General features: G+C 34.8%; 1 pseudogene; it reads left to right on the forward strand.

Annotated features, from left to right (window-relative positions):
• Positions 1-5,706: 5,706 nt before the first annotated feature.
• Positions 5,707-9,208, forward strand: LOC138312153 (uncharacterized; annotated as a pseudogene).
• Positions 9,209-14,477: the final 5,269 nt, after the last annotated feature.

The raw sequence follows: 14,477 nt of genomic DNA on the forward strand, positions 1-14,477 counted from the left end.
ATCCTCGTAATTCAACTTTCGATATGAAATAAAATTCAATTAAACATATTCAGATCGGATGATGTTTTAGGTTTTTAATATTTTTTTTTGCGCGTCGTAAACCTGTGGTCTCACTACAAAAAAATGTCATGTAAATATACCAACATTTCAATTTGGACACTTAAAAGGAATTGAAAATCATTCATAAAAATACGAACAAGTAAAAAGGCATGTGAAAAAATATTAAAACTCCTGAAAGAAGTTAAAGTTATATGTGAAGTATTTTTCATTCTCACAAATCAAGATAAGCTTTTAATATGTTATTTATTACCAAAAGTTACCAACATTTTGAGAGTTATAGTATTTTCAATGCTTACGCTTTAATTTTACGAATATACATATAAGAGCTGAAAATGATTTTGGCAGTACTGCCAAAAATCATTATATTAACATCTGTAGTGAGGTGAAATGAGTTCATACCGTCAGAACATGAAGCCAAATCGTGATCTACAATTTCATTTAACATTTTTATAGCGTGATTAGTCATTGTAAAGTGATTTCTGCAGGTAACTTTCCATATAAACATACATAAGGTATAAAAACAACAGTTTTAAAAGGGCATAATTTCTGTGTTTCAACTAACGTTTATCACACATCTGAAGTCATTTGATTGATATTCACAGCTTATTCATCAAATTTATGGTTTTCAATAGATTAGTGAAGAAAAAATAACATGTCAAAATCTTCGCCAAGTTACGGCACATATAACTTTACTAGCTAATTGAGATTTCCTTCTGTAATCTGTTTGGTGAAAAGTACTTTACTACGTGCAAAGCACATATTATTCCTATTATTCGTATTTTTTTTATTTTACTCTCCTTGCAACTTTAATATTTTTATTATATGCTAAAAGATATTTAAGATATAGAAAACAATAGAAAATAACCGAATCTAGATTTTCCAAAGTATAGTTAGGAATAAAACACAATTATAAGTAATACATGTATGAAGCCATGCATTATCAGACACGTGTATATTCCAATGCAGGAATTATGTATATGAATGACATTCAGACATGTGATTGGAATACAATTATTTCATTATTTTATACTTTAACATACTTTTTATGTACCTCATAGCGTTTTCCTTTAACTACCTCTGAATTTGAAAACATTTTAGTGATTATCTGCATTTATACCGAAATAAACACAACATATATATCAGGTAATCACTAGATGACCTTGTAATTGCTCTGGTGTACAGAGAAAACTATATATAGAAGTGTTTTGCAGTAATTGGTGTCTTCCAGTCTAGCCAACTTTTGAGATTATAGGTGAGAAACAGGTAGGGTAAAAAGTTGGCCAGGGTGGAATAGGTGTGTTTTACTATCAATACACTGAGAGCACAGGTAAACCTCAGGAAACATATCCTAGTAGAGACAATTTGATACACTTTTTATGGTATATGGAGAAGCTGAAAGATATCCATTAGATGTCGATATTTGGTTAAGAATTATACAATTTTGGTTTATGTTGGTTTGTAATAAAATAAATTATCAAACCGTACATGTATGTAGCATGGTTCATGTTGATAAAAATATTATTATATCAGAAAAGTTGTGTACAACATATTAACTATTTAAAGAACGAAGTTAAACAAAAACCGCTTAGACGCTCCCAGAATTGTTCACCGACAATCAAAAATTCTGTATATTTAGATGAGATGAGTGACCGTACACACATGTACATCTGACGTAACTAAGGGATTCCCCGAACATTCCTGAGGAAAACCCCCCGGTTGTAGCTCCGACCAGCGATTCATTTTGTAGTTTATTACCGTTACAATGCTCGAACACATCTTTTGTTTTGATGTCAAATAAATATTTAATTGGATCTTACAAAAACTCTTTATTGTTATTTTGAAATCCGTCAACTTGTGACGCAAAATCTTATCGAAGCGTGAACTAGAAGTAGTCCGAACCTATACTGCGTTAGTATTCAGACGTCATTGCGATTACGCTAATTTGAACGCAACTCCCATCCGTTGACTATATAGGGGCATATGTAAATATATCCTTTGGAGTCTTTGTGTTCAACAACCTTATCCATTGTTTTTCTTGTAAAAGCCGGTATTCTTTCATATTCTTAGACAATGTCTTCAAAATCGCAATCTTCTCATCAGTTCGTTTGTGGTTCCAGAAATGCCGGTTTATTGGTTTAATATCCGCACATCCCGTAAATGCTCAGTGAACCTTTCCTTCACCGATGTTTCGGTTTCACCAACATACACAGTTACATTGCACTTATTACAAATCAAAACATATACAACATTCTGTGTGGAACATTTTGCTAATGATACTGACTTATATTCGTATGAACGGCTTGTGTCATACACAACATTCTTCTCCATTTGATCGCATATGGCACAATCACAACCAGCGTCTACATATATCTCACCTTTGGTTTTACTATGACACAAATTGCTGTCCCTACGGTATGCCAGTAACGGCGGTTGATCAAATACAATCCTCATTTGTGCAGACCGAATTTTTCCAGCTCTTTTGGGCTACCTAACCATATCACAAATCCATCATCAATGAAGCGTTTGTAGAATTCTAATTCTGGTTGGTTCTCATACTTCATAAGCTGTTCATCCCATTTACGCATATCTAAACATGCAAAGTTCCTGCTCAATCTAGATCCAATAGCTATTCCTTTAGTTTGTTGATAGTTTTTATCACCCAAACTAAAATTGTTATTGGCCAATACCGTCCGTATCATCTCCATAGCATGATCTGTTGGTATAGGAGATTTCAGAAAAGATGGCGTGACGTCACAGAAAGTTTACATCCGGGTCCTCAAAGGTACAAACACAGTATGGCGACTAATAAAAACAATAACAGATACGTACATCCCTGCTACACAATCGATACGTTGACAAAAGTATACACTTCCATACTTGCAAATTCTGATTTTAGAATGTTTTCTGATTGTTTCAGAGGTTACAGACATTTATATTTTTATATTTACAATTGTTTTTTGCTAAATATATCTGTAGATTTAGTGTTGAAGCCAGCTTGCGAAGCGGTGCCGGGCCGTCACAAGTACCCGTTGTTTGTTCACACGTAGAAATCCATGTAGTGAAAAAAGTTATGAATAGAGAATTGATTTCAATGTATTTTGTTTCTATTCACAACACTATTTAATATAAATATAACGAATGTGAACCACCTGGCCAGACCACGGCCGCTCGTGCATGGCTTCGCTGGTAGATCACCTCAGGCCACAGCCCATTGTTGGGAAATTAATAATATTAATACGTAATTACCAACACATATCACAATAAGTACTTGTAAAAATATATATTTCGTTATTTTCCATGTATATCTTGTTTTAAAGAAATGGTATAAGCTACTGTGTTACACGTAAATGCAGATCTATATGTACGTGCACGTACAGTATGGCTGCCGATATCTCGAAAAAATAAAATGGTGAAATCGTTCAATTTCATGCTGTAGAGTGTTTTTGTTTTTTTTTTTTATTTTTTAGTCACTTTTATTCCATGGGCTGCTATGTGAAGTCCCACATTGAAGTGATGTTACTTTTAAATAATTTGAATACATGTTAGATAGACTACAATATAGCTAGATCGTAGTACTGTAAATGCCGACCAGGACACATTGCGCATGGCTTCGAGAATCCTAAATTACTCGAAGTTTTGTTTTGAAATATGATAAAAAGTAACTATAAACTGACTCATTTGTATGTCATTAACAAAATTCCAAAATTTCTGACGAAAAAGTTATCCAGAATACGTAATTTTGTGACTCTGAAAAATGACGAAATTCTGAATCTCGGCAGTACCAGAAACATATATACATATATATATATATATACATATGTATATATGTTTCTGGCAGTACTGAACGTAATGGCTGCCGTGCGCTTGGGGTAAATTTTAGTTTGGTCATAATCACACATCGTAAGGTGTTTACCAAGTAAGACTTAGAAAACAGTAATCGCTTATTAAAATGTCAGTATGATATTTCGGGAAACTTGGAATTAAATTGATAATTTCAAGCTGATATTTTTAATATTCTGTCAATGTTTATACGTACATGTGTAGGTCTAATGGCGACCTTGTTTTTTTCTCGTGGCGGTCGAAAATGGAGTATAAACAGAGTGAAATATATGAATACCAGATGTTTATATCTATATATTATTGTTAAATATTATTATTTACACTTTTAAAAATTAAAATAACGCAATAGTTCTCGGATTGCCGTACTGTTTATTACAATAAAATGTAAACAAACATCCCAAGCGGCTGTGTTGCCACCATGTTTATGTGTACAGATATACGGAGTTGTACCTTTGAGCGCCCGGATGTACCTTTGTGTGACGTCATCGCCATCTTTTCTGAAATCTCCTATTATCGCATCAGTTCTTGAATTGAGCGCCTCTTCACATGCATCGAGTCCTTCTTCTCTGGGAATGAATGGGTATAACTTACATACATCAAAGCAAAATAGTATTGCTAGATCTGGTAAAAGTGTTTCAACTCTTGCCAACTTATTTATGAAATCAGTTGTATCCCAAATATAACGTTTTAACGAATTCTTCAAGTTCATGTTCCATCACCTGTGCTATCCTCTCTGTTGGTGTTCCTATCCCACTGACTATAGATCTATACGGTTTACCTGCTTTATGTAACTTTGGATTCCCTTTGAGACTTCCCGGATTTACATGCTTCGGAATGAGATACTGATGCATATCTTTGGTTATCACCCCATCCCTGCTCATTTTATTCACCAACTTTTTAACTGACTTAAATGCATGCTGGGTCGGGTTTGTACTCTGTTCTATATAACTGTCACTACCATCCATATCATCTTGCAACTTCTGTATATATTCAGTCTTGTCAACTACAACAATCCCAGAACCTTTGTCTGCTGGTCTTGATAATGGAATGACTGTTGTTCATCAGGAGAAATGTTCAACTTATCTTTCTTCTTCAAATTGTTAACAATACCATTCTTTACAAGCTCTATGTATAGATCAAGCCACGCGTCTCTACCTTTATTTGGAGTAAAGTTATCTTCACTACAAACATAAACTACACTCCGTATGTGGTTCTGTTACATTTTCACGGTCATAGAAAAACTCTTTTAAACCGCATTCTCCTCTCCCAACATCCTAAATCTGCTAAAAGTTTCAGCTTGTCTATCCTAACCCTGTCCGGGACAAACTTAAGCCCTCTAGCGAGGAGAGATTTCTTACCATCTGATAGTGAATAACTAGAAAGATTAGTTACTAGTTAAAAAAATGAAGTATATAATAAAAAAAAATTAAGAAAACTTTACATCTAGAAATTAACAAGAAATTATAAAAAATAAAATAACTGAATGAACAACAAACAGCATTTTAGAGCCTAGTGGGATATTCTGGACGTTTGATTTTGATAACCTTGACTTTATTACAGGTTTCGTATCCTCGGTAGAAATTGTCGTCACACTCACGTGTGAAATCTGTTCAAAACTGTAGAAAGATATTTGAAGCAATAGTACGACCAAACTGGGACAAAGGATTATGTTGTTTTTTGTGTGTGCATGTGTACTATTTAAATGGAATTAGGCACGTCACCAACCGATTTATTCAACTATTGAATTACATTATATTCTACTTTTGTTTCAGGTCTAGCGCTTCAACTAGGAAAAAACGATTCAAAATGCCGTCAGAAAGTGATTTCGAAGAATTGCTCCAAAATATAAGCAACGAATTAACAGACAGTAAGTGGCTCTCTTAATACAGTAATACAAAATACCGCTTATCTAACCTATTTACTGTAAACCTGCATACTTTAGCGGTTACCTTATTTTAGTGATTTTTGCGCCAATCGTATTTTCGGTATACCTTTTATATAATTATTACATCGATTGTGCGAATTCATCACTGCGCTAACCTGTTCCAGATCGCGTTTTCTCTAAAATTTGATAGCGCCAAAATGATTAATTACAATACCCCGAAAAGCATTGCTGGCTTGCTGTATCCGGTCTCTAAATCTCTTTACCTGTTATGAATATCACATTTACGCAATGCTGTCGATATTTCAATATTCATTGATGTGCTCTTTTACACGCAGAAAAACGTGATGAACTGAAATTTCTTGGAAGAAGCTTTTTTGACAACCTTGAGGAGATGGAGGGTTTAGAGAGATGTGCTACGGGCAAGGACGTGCTGGATTTCTTCGTTAGGAAAGAAATCGTCAGCAAAACACAACGTTTCGAAATTACAGTCTAGTTTTGAAAATATCGGTGGCTGTAATAGAATTCGAGAAATGCTGAATCTATATACAGAAAAAATGAAAAATATTCATTCAGGTAGGTGTTAATTAATTGATTAAATACATGTAATATAACAATCAAGCCGTTTGTTGAGGATTTTGGAACAAAACAAGTATTATGTATGCTTTCCTGCGATCAATATTGATGAAAATATATATATTTTTTGCATTCTATTTTTATGTAAGTAAATAAAATTCATGTTTAATAGGTCGACTAAGGTCGACATTTACACACAACCTTAGCAGATTGAAAAGTTCATGTCAATGAATAAGTATACATTTATATCGCTGGTATCGCAGGTGACAGACCTAACGCTTGTATCTCCGAAACGTCTGGTTATATTATCACAGTTTAAGTTTAGATCTCTTTACCTTATGCGTGAATGTTTGTTTATATTCGCAATGTATTTCATGATGATGTTTTTTTTTTATTTCAGCGCATGAGGATATATATACGTTATATTTTGGTATCAATGTTCTCTTCTTCTTGAAGGCCAATTGTTTTCTGTTTGTTTCAGCCAAGGAGAGATCCATGTGGCAAGAACTAGTTCCCAATTTTGTTGAGACACTGACATGCAAGAACGTGAAAGAACGTGTAGAGAAAGAACATTTGGCGATACTCAGGGGTATGTTAAATTGGCTTACCAGATCTGATATTTATATATCTTATCATACCTTACTCTGATAAAATAGTCAACAAATATGTAAGTAAAAGTGTGTTTTCCGGTCGTCTTTAACTTATCCTTATACATTACACTATTTCTTGCAGGACCACCCGCTGCAGGAAAATCCCAAACATGTTGTTGGTATGCAAGCGACTTTCGACAACACGCTAAACACAAAGCATACAAGCTTCTGTGTAAAAGTAAAGACGACCTATTAACGAGCTTTAGAGGCTTTTTGGAATTTTCGAAGATGAAATTTGAACAAGAGAATGAAAGAAAAAGTGAATATGTCATACACATGGCGGAAGTTGCTATATCTTTAATAAAAACTGGCGAAAAGGATGGCAAAGTATATCTGCTCATCTTTGACGATGTTACTGAAGAGACATGCGGGGTAGTGGAGCAAATCATTCACTCATTTCATCAAATTCACAAAGCAAGAAATCTCAGAATGTTATGCTCTACCAACTACTCTAAGTTTTACGAACAGTGTACTCAAAATGAAAATGTTTTTGAGGATGTTGAGGGAGTTGAGGAATCAGAGGCTTTAAAGTTTTTCAAGGAACCGATCAAACAGAAAAATTCCGAAAAAGACATTCAGGCCTTGGCAAAAACAATGGGATATCTACCCTACGGATTGGTTCTTGCGAACTCGTATATGTACACGACTGGCATGTCGGTAAAGATGTACATAGACAAACTCACGGACAAAGAGTTTCTTAAACAAGTAGAGAAAATAATGAGAGGTACCTCACAAGAAATATGACAAAGGGCTAGTATCTGCTCAGATGCTCACAATCGAAGGAGTGGAAAAGACATCGTCAGTACATATGAAGATGCTATTACAGTTCATACCTTTCCTGCACCACCACGAAATTCCTATCCGACTTCTGAAAAAACTACTTCCAGACAGCATGGACGACAGAGATAAAGACACTGTCGTTTTCGAGCTGATAGCGAACATTCGAAAGTATTGTCTAAGCGGTGAAATTCAATTTGAGCACCAGACGCAAGCTATTTCCATACATGCTGTGACAGCATTGGTATTAGATTTGAGATTATCCAGAGAAGAGAAAGAGTCGACCATCAGGGACTTGCTCTGTTTCTTTTGCGAAAATATCAGCATTGATTGCCGGCTTCATCTAACTCTGCTCAGCAACTTAGAACTGCAGCCTCACGCTACCAAAGTTGTTCTGTGTGCTACTAAATTGAAAATTAGACAAAAAGAAAGCATGCATGTTTCTAATGTGTACTCTTCATGCCGCCATTGGGGTAACTTTTCGAGTGAGTGGAGTGGAAAGCTTGCTAGCAGCAGACGAACATTTAAACGAAGCAAAGAAACTTGGGTTTCAGCTAATCAAAACTGATCCCGAGACGCTTATGATAACGACAGAAGAAATGGAAGCATTAGACGGTATGGAATACATTGAGGATGACAGAAAATGTTTTCTTGTCATCTATTCGAGACAAAACAAAATATGCTGGAACTGATGAAAGGGACAGCGAGATGGAGAAGCATCGACAAAACGCAAAAATGAAAGATTTGTCAAACTAAAAAGATGTTCCAAGATCTAGTAAATGTAGCGAAAGACTTCCCTGAAGACTTGATACCAGACATCGTTATACACACAGAACGAACTGTTCATGATTTAGATCATTTGGAAAAAGTTGCTGAGTTTTCTGGAGACCAAGAAACATGTTGATGAACGTAAAAGAGGCCGACTCAGCAATGAATTGTACAGAAAACTGCTTGACAAACAACAAGCGATGCCTCGAGATAAGCTAGGGGAAGTAACTGTTGTGGAAATGATGGTAACAATACTGTACAACAGTGGCAGAGCCCATTACTACCAAAGTAAATCACATCACCAGTTATCACTTGTTAGCTGGAATGAACTTCGTCTGGCATACCTGCTCGGGAAATTATTGCGGGAGCGATATCCAGAATTCCCATCCGTGCAGAGTCTGATCACGAGACGAAATGGTATCTTGTTACCATTGTTTGGTCAGTAGGGAAACATGTCAATGAATCAGGAAAAGAGAAAGATGATATCCTACACACGATCATTTCCAAATACGAAGATATGCTGAATGAAAAAGACTCGAATTACTATGAGTACGGCATCATTAAAGTTAGCGAACACCAACGTCTGCATCACGACGCAATGTGTTTTGAAGCTTCTCCTCAAGTGTTACATTACCAGAATAGCGAACGCAGCTGATGACGAGAACAAAAGTCGTCACTTTCAGGATGGAAAGAAACATGCCAACAAGCTGGAAAAACTTCTAGGTGACAGACACATGTGTCGGTGGCTTGCCCTTCCAGGATTCCATGTTCCAAAGTAGCAAGGTTTTTTCTCAAAAATGAATCGGAAAAGGCTGAGGAGCACTTCAGACTTGCCGAGTGAAGATGGAGAAAAGAACAGGAGTATAATTTGCAAAGATTATCTCGATTTTGCTCTGCAGGGTCAATTTGGACTGATTGACTGTCTCATACGTCGCGGTACCAAAACTTCTCTCGAAGAGGCTGCCGACATATGCGGGATGCTGGTCAGATCTCTGCACGAATCCAATTTCAGGAAAATTTACCAAAAAGCAGTGGATACCTCAAATGAAGTCAAAAGGCTGATCGTCAAAAAGCGGCGTGTAGTACATGAAGGCGAAGGAAGTGAAACTGAATGACTTGCCTTGGAGCAGAAAAGCTTGGTTTAAAACATCTACACCATAATAACTTACCACCTGGGCCTGGTTGTTCAAAAGGTGATTGGCTTAATCACCTGGTTAGTGAAATTTTTACCTTCTTATTTGCTATAAATTCTATGATTATATCTCTTTTAAAATGAGTGTTATGATACATACATGGCAGAATGTGTCAGCGTACTGTTTTTAGCTGTAATAACAACCATATCCTTTTTTTATTTCTTTCAAGGAAGGAAGGGGTTTGCGATAGACGGTATAAAGTTATTTACGTGGTTCAAACGCTAAGCATTGGCACATACAGATGACTATACGAAACAATATATCTACTGATATTGTAATGAGCGAATCAGTGTCCCACTGATATTCTTATGTTATGGATGAGTCACAGCTACCTCTTTAATCCAGATTCTTTCTTATTGAATCGTCGGAAGATAATCACAAGATAAAAAATATAGGGTAGACGATTGTCGTTCAAGACTATTTTTATAGTTCTTCAAGCACTGTATTTGCACTACAATATCAACCTGTCGTATACCTTCAACACTTCTTAGTATCAATATCGTCTAATGGTAAACAAACATTATATTTATTGACTCAGAACATACAGCTACGTACCTCGGAGAGGAATTATATTTTAAAAAAGAATATTTTGTTATAATGATGTAGATATTTGTTTTAACTAATGTTTCCTTTTGAATTTAATATTATAAAATAAATAATGTGTTATGGTAACACTGTTAATAAGTGATTCACAGTTTTATCGCTTATTGTTATTATGGTACCAAAAGTCTATTTTATCTTTTGATATACATGTACATTGATTGATGAATGTAATTTTTTTAAATATATTTATTGACAGCAAATTTGATGTAAGATAATAAATTATGCTGCTTTTATACTAACGTGGTTCAATAAAGTTGTAAATGTCTCCCAGTTTTTATTATTGAACTTTATTACTTTACTCAAGACAAACTTTAAAAAATGATATTATCCAAATATATTTTGAATATAATATAATTGGAATCTGAAAGTGATCAAATAACATATCAAACTTTACTGGGATTCCTTTGGGCAATGGTCATTTCAGATATCGAAGTTTATCTTAAACTGACCTTAAGTTTTATTCATAAGCATTGAAACGATTAAAAAACAATCCAGCACAAAACGACTGTAAATAAATGAAAGCACTTTTGATGAGGTCGATACCAAAAGCATAAGGTTTTGCTAGTTTAGGGGGAAATGTGACGCTTTTTTCGCGAACAGCTGATGTTAATGAAAAATTATTATGTACCGAAAAATGCAATTAAGTTCTGCAGTTCCATTACATGAATGACTTGTATCGTGTAGAGTGAAGAGTAGCAAGAGGAAGACCGAATATGTGTCTCCAGCAATGATTTGACAAATTATTCTTTTCCGTTGATTCGTACCAAAAGTTTGTAAAAATAACATCGCCGCTACTTTATGCGACATTATGACATAAGAGTAACAGCTATAGAATGGAATAGTAAAATGGGGCCTGTAATTCTTTATGACCAATTGACTTCAATCATTGTATACGTAGGTAAAATGTCGACGACATATAAAGGACTACTTATAATTAGATTTAAAATGTACTTGACCAGGTAAACATTCTGAAAGACCCAACCCTGTTATATAGGCTCATCTGATTTTTTTCATCCCCCTTCAGTTTTTTCCACTATATAAAGCGCTTGGTTGCGAGTTTGAAACCTACATCTTATACATAGGATATAGATATTTGAATAATATACAATTATGTTCTTTTGTGCTGGTGAATATCACATCATATTTACCAGCACAAAAGTCCATAATATGGCCAGAGAAGTAAAACAAAACAAAGCCTAATACAAATGTGTTCTGAATTTATTCAATTTTTAATAAACCTGTATAAATATTTAAAAACAGAATGCACTTACTAAAACGATCTGTACTATACCTTTCAAATCTGTGTTCTTTCTTATTTCTTTATAAAGATATGCATGGTCGGTAGGAGTTTGTGTTTACAGTATCTCTGTCGCCGGGAAAACTTTGAAAACTGTGTGATTAAAGAAAACGAAGCGGTTGCAGTTGGCCATCTTTTGTGTATTTCCCGTCATCTGACAGATCGTGTTGCAGGTTATGACGTCATGACGTTTGTTCTAGAGGATTTCCATTTCCGCTATATCGACCAAAAACGAGTGTTTATTTCATACCAATTCAATTTCTTATGTTATACTCATTTCTATTGGTTAGATATTGTTTTTCCATAGACCGAAAAAATTGTATGAAGTATTATGACGTCATACATGCAATTTCCGGGCATATTTTTAAAAGTGGCACAGTCATTGGCCAAACTGAACTATTAGATAGGATATCAATCCGCCAAAACTCAATTTGATTAATTATAAAAGTAAGTAATATCACGGAAATTTATATATAATTAGTACCTAATTGAGTTAATCTAAATTGATACTTCGAGACGAGTTTCATAATTTCAATTTGATAAAATTTTATTTCATACAAAATATGAAAAGCGGTCAAACATTAGGCTAAGCGTCAACAGGTTCTCCCCAGATAACACAATGCATTTAACATTATATACAAAATATACTCTTTTAAAAATCAATTTATAGTATTTGAACAACTAACATGAGAAGATTTAGATAATCAACGTTTGTAAATTAGAGATGATGTATAATTCGATTATATTGTTTTTTAGGTGAAAATTGTTTATGTGAAAGTTACTCCTTCCACTCATGGATACAGACCAAAAAAGTCCATTCGCAAATAGCGATCACAAGTCATCCACCCATCCACACATTTATGTCTCCGTTAATATTATATCTAATTTATATTATTAGTTATATCACAAAACATTGTATCAAAATTTTCCAAATAATTGTAGCGTTTCTTACTCAAAATATGATAGCACTTAAGGCTATGACGAGACGCTATTGTATATCGTAAGTCCGTTGATGGAAAGTGACTACGGCAGGGAAAACTAGAAAACAACACTCTAAAATTCACATAATTTATCACATAAACCATCCACGTGCAAAATGTAATATAGTTCACAATAAATCCATTAGGAACACCTCACACCTACTGGTAACACTGTCACTGCTAGGTGATATCCATAATTGCGAAGTATTCAGTACATCCCAAATGCAATGTATAAATCCCATGGTCACACACTAAGAATGATAGAGTAATCCGTATATATCACATCACTTGATACATGTGTAGTAAAGTAATCCGAATTAAAATAACTTATCCCGAGATGCGTGGAGTAAGTCCCAAAAATTTCCCCATGTCCTACTCCTCGTTTCGTTTTCACGTGCACCACCCCCTTTTATACCACTTTCATACTATCCTCTAATTGGCTAAAACCTCGCTCCTTCCATCTTCATTCTCACGTTCAATTGGCTGAATCTTAATATGATTACGTATTTCTACCTACTTCCATTCCCCCTCCCAACCTAACTCTAATTGGCTGGCCGGAGTGACCACTACCTAAATTTAGCTCATTCTGTTACTATTTAATACGAACACCTTACGCAACCTGTCCATCAAACTGGACCCTAATACACAGCCCTAAGTCGTAAACAACTCCTTATATGGAAAACGGAATGCGGTGCCCTAGCTCCCTTATACGTAACGACCCCAGATGGGCACGTGCGCGTGGCCACTCTGGCCCCTAACTGTCCATATACACTATACATACTGCATATATATAAACTAAAACTATGAACTAAGTAGCATAAAATCTCCCCTCTATTTTAACAATACTAAAAAAAATAAACTTTAACTTTAACAACTAATAAAAAACAAAACGTGACATAAATTTCCACGCTACATAATCTACATTGCTACCAGGTGGTCTGTAAATACAACCTAATAAAGCGACTTATTACCACCTGTGGTAACCTCAGTCCAAAGCATTTGTATATCGTTCTTTTCATAACTATATTATCTTTGCGATAAATAATGATTCCTCCCCCCAGGTTCACGGTCTTTTTCTGTGTAGGTAGTAGATTCATACACCTTACTTGATTTTCATTCTCTGCAAACAAGGTTTTATTTCTGGTTTGTTAAAGAGTTTTGCATTAACACTCAAATATAAAGTACTTCACTTGCAGCATTTTAAACTTCTTACTAATTATTTATAATGCTTTTATTTTTATTTGAATAATTCTGAGAAAACGATACAAATAATTTATGCTTTTTAAGTACTTGATGCTTTGATATAAACGTAAGTATCATAACTCATACACGATCAGAAAATGGAAAAACGTGAGAGCTCATCGTTAAAGCAGCAATGTGTTTTAAAAAAAAGTATGATGTTACGGTTAGAGTTATTTCTGACACCAGAATGTAGATAAAATTAAAGCTTGTGACGTTCATGTTATGACGAACACACTTTGCATGGATTTTGGACTTACATTATCATTCACGAAACTAAGAGATTTTTACTACATTATTTGTAAAAGATAACCTCGTTGATCGACCGAACACAGTATGAACTTGTCTAGCAGGTGAAGTGAGAATTCACCAGAGAGACACATAACCAACACCAATGTTAGAAGGGTACTGTACAGACTTAAATTACGTATTATTTCTTCGCAAATTTATCGTTACTTTTTCAGACCAAAACGAGAGTCTTAATGTAATGGACTAATGTTCGATTGGCGATGGCGATGAAATCATCAATATAACGCCCCAAGCACTGGTTATTAACGTCATCATCCGTACAACGATAATAATAACATTGTGAAAACCAATACACAATACCAT

This window comes from Argopecten irradians, unplaced genomic scaffold (genome assembly GCF_041381155.1).
Source record: "Argopecten irradians isolate NY unplaced genomic scaffold, Ai_NY scaffold_0226, whole genome shotgun sequence".
NCBI lineage: Eukaryota > Metazoa > Mollusca > Bivalvia > Pectinida > Pectinidae > Argopecten > Argopecten irradians.